The following is a 9,167-nucleotide window of genomic DNA, read 5'->3' on the forward strand; positions in this document are numbered from 1 at the left end:
CCAGGGGCTAGTGTATGTAGCTTTATGCAAAGAGTGTGAAGGGTTTTATATAGGCAAGATCGAGAGAACCCTGAAACGTAGGATATATGAACACATGAATGATATCCAGAAGGGTAATTCTAGAAGTGACTTATTCAAACACACCCTTTTATGCCCCCAAGGAAAATTCCACTTTTTCGTGGTAGAAATGGTGTCTAGGGAGCTGAGGGGAGGCCCTTGGGAAACTAGGTTGGAATTTAGAGAGACATACTGGCAAGTGGTATTTGAAGCCAACAAATATCCGGGCATGAACAAACACATTTCTATTGCCCCTTTGCTCAAGCTTAGAACAGCAAAGCTATGATATATCGTTAACAGGCATTAAGTAAAAAAATTTTCTTAGCCTTGTATCTCTGTTTGACTGTATGTCAAGGTTGTTTAAGGGTATTTTATACATTACAGTCATATAAATCAATTCAATTGATAATTTAGATTTAAATTACTAAAATGAGATGATATTTATTAGTAACATATCTTTGTATATGGTTTTAAGATTTTTTATTATGAAAGGGATGGTTTTATATTACATTCAGTTACATGACATGTTTCTTTAAATATTAATTGATTTGTTCATTCAATTGATTAATTGGAAGGTTATAAAAAGGAAGTGCATGTTCAAAAGTTTTTTCATCTGATGAAGTTTGAGTGCTACTCTTACGAAAACGTGTGGTGATATTTAGCAACGTTAATGTACTATCTGTGAAAATGTGTTTTGGCAGTTTTCTGTATTAAAATCAGATTTTAACTGGAGGTTTCGGTCCCAGTTTTTTGCTTGTAGGAAACGTGTCATGGCTGTTTCCTTGCATTCTTTTGGTTAGAGCTGTGGTCTGCTGCACATTGCGACTGGTTTTGTGTTGGTTTTAGTAGGAGGAACTGGTCTTATAAAACAGTATCTACAATCATATTTAGATATGTTACCAATTCACGTAACACCATACGAATTGCAGAAGGAGTCATTACTGGGCATATTGCGGGTGCTGCGAAGAGCACTTTTGGCTGACAGCAAAGAGTGAAAATACTAATTTCATGAACTTTAATCGTACATTGACTTAGGAATGGGGTCCATTCCTATCATAGTATTAGAAACCCAAAAGACTTGGAGAAATTAAAAACTATAGAAATCAACACATGACTGGGTATTAATGGCTACCTAACTGGTCAACTACCCCAAAAAGTAGGTAGAAAGAGTCTTCAACTGCTCTGCAAATAAACTGAGATCCCAGGTGATAACATTCAGTTTTAACCAGAAAGACCTCAAAAAAAAGAGAAATGCAGAAAAACATAGTGATTGCTGAGTGGTCCAAACATAAATGAAACAAGGACAAATAATAACAAAACCAATGCGGAAACAATGGCAATGAACAGACAAAATCTGTTTAGTTTAGTGGGACTCAAAGCTCTGTATATCACACAACTCTGGCACTATTGGCTTTATAAGAACTGTGACTGTACTATGTCTGGTTGCAGAGCAACTTTAAAAGAAAAGGATATGAAAGTTGGACCTACAAATCTGTTTTGTTACAATGTTGATGTGAAATAGACCAGACATACATTATACATTAAAGACAGAAGAATGACAAGAAATGAAACATCGGTCAAGAGGCAAACAGCAAGGTAAAAATGTATTCAGCAAAAGGATTTATGCATATCAGGATTATACAAGCGGTTCTAAATTTGACTAGATTGATTTGTTTATAATAAAGGATGATATTCTGAGAGCAGACAAGCTCCTATGTTCAGAAACATCCCTTGTTTATACATGTTCTTTATGTAGACTAAAGAGCTTAGCATAAAGGATAATAAAAATTAATTCCATTAACAGGCCTGCAGTTATAATTCTGAACACAGTTCCTCTTATGATTATGAAAGATGAAGTGAATCACTTATGTAGAAGGACCATTTGCAGTACTGATTCTCACAAAAAAGTCTAAATCATTAATTTATAAGAAAGAAAGAAATAGAGGAGGACATGTTATGAAAAATGTTAAGTTCTTTAAATGTGACAAATTAAGAAAAAAAATAAGTGAATTTGTCAATGGAAAAATTACTTAATATTTCATTAACCTATTAAGTTTGAAAAGTGGATAAGTGGTTGCCTTATAAAATTGTTACATACTAATTCAGTTATAAATAATATGTCATATTAGTTCGTATTCATTTTAAATCTTTTATAAGTGCAGCATTTTAATCATTTGTATAGAAAGAAATGACCTGTAGATTATCACGCTGTAGCAAATTTGACTAGTTCTACCCAGTAGTTGTATAATACAGACTAGCTGGATTTAACAATGGAAAATATGGTACTTAATACTTTTAAGTCAGGTATATCTGAAGCTGACTTCAGAGGTTAAAAGGATTACATGCTTTAAAGGATAAATAAATAACATTTTTCTAATCAGAATATTGTTCCTTATATATATATATATATATATATATATATATATATATATATGTGTGTGTGTGTGTGTGTGTGTGTGTGTGTGTGTGTGTGTGTGTGTGTAGTGGCTTTAAGTTGTTTAGTTATTTTTACTGTCAGTGGTGGCCACGTGGTTAGTTTTCTGGAGATGAAATTCGCCATTTGAGGAGCTTGCTCTTTTGAACTTTAGATGTTCTCATCTCACTATTAAGCAAGATGACATTATGGTAAGTCGATGATGTAAAGTAGATCCATATGTACATATATATATATATATATATATATATATATATATATATATATATATATGGGTCCCTGTCAGATGGATGAAAGCTCAGGTAAACAAAGACCACATCACCAAGACGATTTCGCCATCAGGACAAATCCTCGACAATGGTAAGTAGTGTGGACTGGGAGTTAGTCCCATTCCCTCACTGTTGTGTGATCTCGGAGTTGGTACATTTAAGTAGGGGATGTGGGGGGCTGCAGGGTGCAGGGGGGCTTGCCCACTGCTATACATGTTTTAATGTGGATTTCACGTGTATTACAGAAATGGGAATGTATTTCATTCCGTAATACATTGACTTACCGTTGTCGAGGATTCGTCCTGTCAGCGAAGTTGTCTCAGTGATGTGGTTTTAGTTTACCTGAACTTTCATCCATCTGACATGGACCCATATATATGTGTATATATATATATATATATATATATATATATATATATATATATATATATATATATATATATATATATACATACAGGAAAGAATGCTGTTATAGCTGACCAAAAATCATTGATTGAACATGCCAACTTTTACTGTTCAAGTTTGAGGTGCAGTGAGATCAGGAAATGTAAGCTTTCACTACTGTGGTTCAGTCTTGGAGTTGGTATATGTAATTAACTGGCAGTGATCGGTGGTTTCCCCCCTGCAAAAGCAATGGTTTGTTTTCTTTTTTTGTTTTATTTTCAATAGGATGCTGATCGAAAAGTTGTGTTGATCAGTTGCCTGTTGATGTGCTGACTTTTCAATGTATTATTATATATGGATAGATAGATATAGCTACAGTACACACTATAAAATGTCTTGAATAACAGTTTTGTGTACTGCGTGTTTTTATATTCACATTAAGTATGTGCAGGGCCAAGCTGCATTAAGCAAACGGCACCCTAGGCAGCTGTCTAGGGCCCATTGCTGTCTGGGCAGCTTTGTCCAGTCATACAACTTTTAAGGGAAAAAAATAATTTACTGTCCTGGTCATAAAACATTGAAAAAAAAAACCCTAATTACTGCTCCTCAGAACAGCAGAAAACTAAATTATTGCTCTCCTCTGTATGCAACCTTATCTCCTCTTCTCCAATTATCTATTCTCTTTCACTGACTTTCTTTCAGACAATGATAATCACAGTCAATGTGAGACATATCCTGGAGTTTGGTGAAACATGGTCTTTTTGAAGTAGATTTCTTGATTTAATAGATGCAAGATAATGCAGACTTTTAAGGGGATAGATATCTGCTGAACAACTTTTTGCAGTGTGGTTTCTTGCCTTTGTCCCAATGACTGTTTCTTGTGTTTGTATCTTCAGAGCAGGATATATTGCTGATACAGCATCTGGAGATATACTGTTAATGAGATGCATTACCAGTGCAGTACTGTTGATATACTGCAGATGCAATGCCTGGAGATAAATTTAAAGATGGATATTCTGGAGATGAGACAAGCACACAGTTTTTGTGTGCATGCCTGAGTGAGAAATCATTCAGAGAGTCAAAAGAGTTTGTGTGTGTGTGTGTGTGTGTGTGTGTGTGTGTGTGTGTGTGTGTGTGTGTGTGTGTGTGTGTTTATGAATGTGTGTGTGAAATCAGTCAGAGATTCAGAGAGTGTGTGCGTGCGTGCGTGTGCGTGTGTGCATGTGTGTGCGTGTGTGCGTCTGTGTATATGTATGTGTGATCATTTAAACAGAGTTTGGTGTACATGCTTGTGAGAAAGGTCATTCAGAGTGTCAGAGAGTTTATGTTCTTAACCTAATCATTTAGAAAATATATCCCAAAAGCAGCATTTTTAAAAATACGGTCTTGCTAAGGTAGTTGCTTCATACACTAGAAAATACATACCAGGAGAACTTTCACCTTAAGGGACATGCTCAGAGTCACCCAGTACACAAGTACACACATTACAGGGCTGAGAGAATCAAACCTTGTACTACAGGAATATAGCTTACAATCTGCACCAACTGCCAGCAAAATGTTATAGATTGGAGTCAATAAAGGATAACAGGAACACTTAGCTTAAGTTTCAGACTTTGTATCCAAAATGCTTACTAATGCAAAAAACAACAAGAATAGTATGGATAATTGGTCTGTCACAAAAATTACACAAAAACCAATGAAAAAATGTGAAGGACCAAACCACAGCAGAATAAAACATAAGCTATTTAATAGTGCAAGCTTTCACAGCAACCTTTGCCACTTCATCAGACAATTCAAATGACAAAAAGCATCATATTTAAAAGTCACATCCACCAATAAAATACAATGTCTGTAAGAAGCATGATTTGTTAGTGTCTGTAGGAGGAGTAGAAGTTTGTAATTGTTTTATGACTTCCAGAAGCTGCACTATATCTGGGGTTGCTCTTGTGTCCCCCCCGGATTTACTAAACTTCCGTGCAGGTCTAGCTTATTCCTGCATGGAAGCACCCGTTTAGTATCAGGACAGCAGTGTGCAATGCATATTAAAAAGGCGCACTGCCCAAGCTCCTAGGCTTACACAGAGCATGTATGAGTGCAGGGGGTGTGTCTGAGAGCACACCCCTGCAATGTAGAACAGCATAAAGTGGTAAGAAATAAGCAAGAACACTTATAGTTGTATCCCCACCAACAGTCCCCCATGTGTACAACAGCAACAGTACATACAAATTAAATGAAGAAACCTGTGTATTTATATTTTTTAAAATCCGAGTACAGTTAACCATAGGTGTGCGGGTGTGCCCATCACTTAACTACAGTTAAAGCAGCTTAAAAGGCTGAAGAGGATAACAAGGAAGATATATGCAAAGAAGCAGCAATAGTGTAGTGGGCAAAGCAATCATCTACCAAGCAGGCATTCCCGGTTTGAGTCTGTTGCAGCACAATCTATTTTACATGGCAAAGCATGTTATAACTAATATTTTTGTTGCAATACCCACTAAATAACACATATTTATGAACTGTAGTACTGCAGGAAATGCACATGTGAAGTATCAGTGTCAAAATGAATAAAACACTAGTAAGCAGATTTAAGCACAAATAAGCAGTAGTATGCATATGTAAGCACTAGTAAGCATGTTTAAGTATGTTTCCGCGGGGGTAAGCACTGCCTACACAGATTAAGCAATGTGGAAGCTAACTAAGTATAAGAAACTGTAACCAGAAGTTAGCAGTGCTTACCGCTGCTCAAACATGCACACAACTGCTTACAACTGCTTTAAAGTGCCTTAACCACTCTGTATCCAACGGCCAATGTTCTGCCCAGAAACCCAAGATGCACTACAGTCACAGTAGTCAACCACTAAGCCATCATAGCAATACATATAACTGAGGTTTCAACATACAAATCCTCACCAAAGGAAAATCAAACTGAACATGTGAAAGGAATATATGTATAGGTTGATGTTGTATTACCTGCTACATAACATAAATATGTGAAATGGAGTACTGCAGTAAGGCCAGACATGAGGTATTATTGTAATAAAGTGTAAAAGTCCCCAGGCCCCCACACAGTTTACGTACACATAAATCACAGATACCAGACACAGATATAATATGTAAGAAATAATAAATCAATGTCAAAAGGAAAATATAATGCTAATTAAATATTAAGCAATGCTAAGCATTGCACAGCTCAGCTTACTTTGTGTAAGCAATGTGTAGGCTGGCTAACTTAATCTGCCCTTTAACCAATGCCAGCATTAGGTAAGCAGGTGTGCCCATAGCTTAGCCTTTTTAAAACTGTCCAATCATGGAAAAGTATGGGAAATTGAATGTATTTAAACCCCACAGGCACAAATACTTCCCATAACTGGTTGCAGCTCCCTACTGTAGGTAGAATGGCTGGAGTTGGGGAAGGCACTCGATTTAGAGCGCAGAGCTGGGGCACCCAGGAGTCCAGATTCATGGTATGGCTCCTGATAAAACACCATGAGCAGAGACTACTGCAGGGCCAGTACCAGGGCTCTCAGTATAAAGTAGAGGCCTGGGACAGTCTCGCCCGTGACCTCACCAGTGCCACTGGTATCCCTCAGACTGGTGAGCTGGTCAGGCATCACCATGCTGACCTGAAGCAGCAGAGGGTGGATCTCTTGGAGCAATTAATCCAAGAATCAAGGCGGATAGCCAATGCCCTGGCACTAAGTGCCCATTCTACTACATAGATAATGATTGCCTAGTTTGTGTATGCAATTAATAGGTAATGGCTAAATATCACTGTATTTCCCTGACAGCTGCAAATGAGTGGGCTGTTAACCAGCAAGCCCATGCTGTTAGGTTGCAAAAGATGCGTCACTAGGCAGGTTATATAATCTAGCATGTACTGTCATAGCAAATAAATATAACTGATTCTCGGCCTTTTGGCTAAGATCAAGTGCAGTATCTGTTCTTAACACTTTAAGGTATGATATGTCCCTTATCTGGGGACTATATATTAAATTGATTTTTGGGACAGGGAGATGGAATAGGGGTTTGCTCCCAACCTGGTATTGCAGTACTTCCAAGAACAGTGTAGGGCAACCCTTTGGGGGTTGGGAGGGTGGCCTAATGGTTAAGGTGTTTGCCTTACAAACACAAGGTGCAGGGTTTGAGTCTCACAAGGGATAACTGGCTAGGCTTAAAATGGCTCGCAAGGACAGTTAGCTTAGTATAAACCTATAACAGCTCTGGAAAGTGTTGTACCTTTATAAAATGTATTGTGTATGGGCTGTACAAAATAAACTAGGCAATATGGCAGGAAGACTGTTATAAAGGTTGTGTGGAAATAAAGATATAATATCTTGTGAATAAAAGTATAACCCCTGGAGTGCTTGCATACATTTTGCTTTCATATGTTGTTGTAGTGTTGCATTCTGTAAATAGTACTGTTATATTAAGCAGTGTTACCCACACTGTTGAATGCAGATACAATGTGTAGGAAGTTCGGTATAACACTGTTAGAAGTCCCAGTAGGTCAGTCGTATTGTACAACTGATGGAGACTTACACAGAAAACACTGGAATGCTTCACACCATTTCCCTGATAGCACAGTGTACTGTGATGTCAACTGTAATATTTTTACCGCACACAGCAGGGGTTTGAATCCCAGGAGTGGTAGTAAGTTGTATGCATAATCATACCCTACAACTATATAGAGTTTGTGAGAATGTTCAGATAGAAAGCTGTATGCATAATTAGACCCAACAACTGTACAGAATTTGCTAGAATGTTTAGATAATAAGCTATAAGCATAATCATAATAACCATCGACTGTACAGCCTGTGGCAGAATGTTCAGGTAGTAAGCTGTATGGAGTGTCATACCCATCAACTGTTCTGATCTATCCAGCACGTCCAGATAAATGGCCCAGATCTGCTGCCCGGTAACCTGTTCCCCTGACAAATCAGTGTGATGATCCAAGAAATGAAGGCAGCATTTACTGACATATAACTGATAGTCAGACCTGTACATAGTCAGAAAATGTATATGAAAACAAACCTGTCATTGTAGCATCTCACCCAAAGTTTATGACAGCTATTCTCAAAATATTTCACATTAACACCTGCATCCTGTCAAGCTGTGGCCAGAGTGTGTGCAATAACAGATTGTTTTGTATGTGTATAAAATCAACATGGAATCTGGGAGTATGCGTAGAATTTGTCAGGTAGTGTTAACAAAGATTTTCTCCACAGCTATAACAGGCAAGAGGTGTAGATTGTAGGTACAACACAGTTCACTTATATACTTGTCTACAAGCATGGAATCTGGGAGTATGTGTCGAAATTGTCAGGTAGTGTTAACAGTGATTTTTCTCAGCAACTATAACAGGTAAGAGGTGCAGATTATACTTAAGACACAGTCCACGTAGATACTAATCTACAAACATACCATTGTACAAAGTAAGGACAGTAGGTAGTGTAATAATACATGTAAGGGACAGATCACTGCAGTGACTAAGAAAGCCGTGAATACTACAGCGATATATTACTTGTTAATGGACCTCTCTCTCTCACACCCACCACATGTGCTGCAATTACCTAATTACACACCTCAATGGGTACGTGTACACTCCAAACTTTTGTTGGGACATATGTCCTATTGGTTTATAAATATTCACATTTGGTTATATGCATGTGCCATGTTAAAATACTCCCATATTGGTGGCCTGCTGTCATCAATGAAACCTGCATGCTGTTGCAATGGCCACTGTTGTCCCATATATGCATGCGTTCTGCTTGCTCTGCAACTGTTGTAAATCTGGTGTCTTGGGTTAATGGGAATACCTATGCATGCTGCTATAACTAATCCTGAATGCTGTTGTCTATTACTAACTGATATCTTTCTTAAAACTGCAACACCATAGCTCGTATGGGAAGACTGGTCCCAGCGGACCCACTGTCCCACCTCAGCTGGCCATGGCACCGGTCACCAGCATGTCTGGGGCCCAGCCTGGGACCTCCTCCTCCATTGGCCCTGCACCACCCACAGGT

General features: G+C 38.0%; 1 pseudogene; it reads left to right on the forward strand.

The window, feature by feature from the left end:
* The first annotated feature begins 7,042 nt into the window (after positions 1-7,042).
* Positions 7,043-7,211, forward strand: LOC122809842 (annotated as a pseudogene).
* Positions 7,212-9,167: the final 1,956 nt, after the last annotated feature.

This window comes from Protopterus annectens, chromosome 8.part0 (assembly GCF_019279795.1).
Source record: "Protopterus annectens isolate FY-2018-M chromosome 8.part0, PAN1.0, whole genome shotgun sequence".
In the NCBI taxonomy this organism is placed as follows: domain Eukaryota; kingdom Metazoa; phylum Chordata; order Ceratodontiformes; family Protopteridae; genus Protopterus; species Protopterus annectens.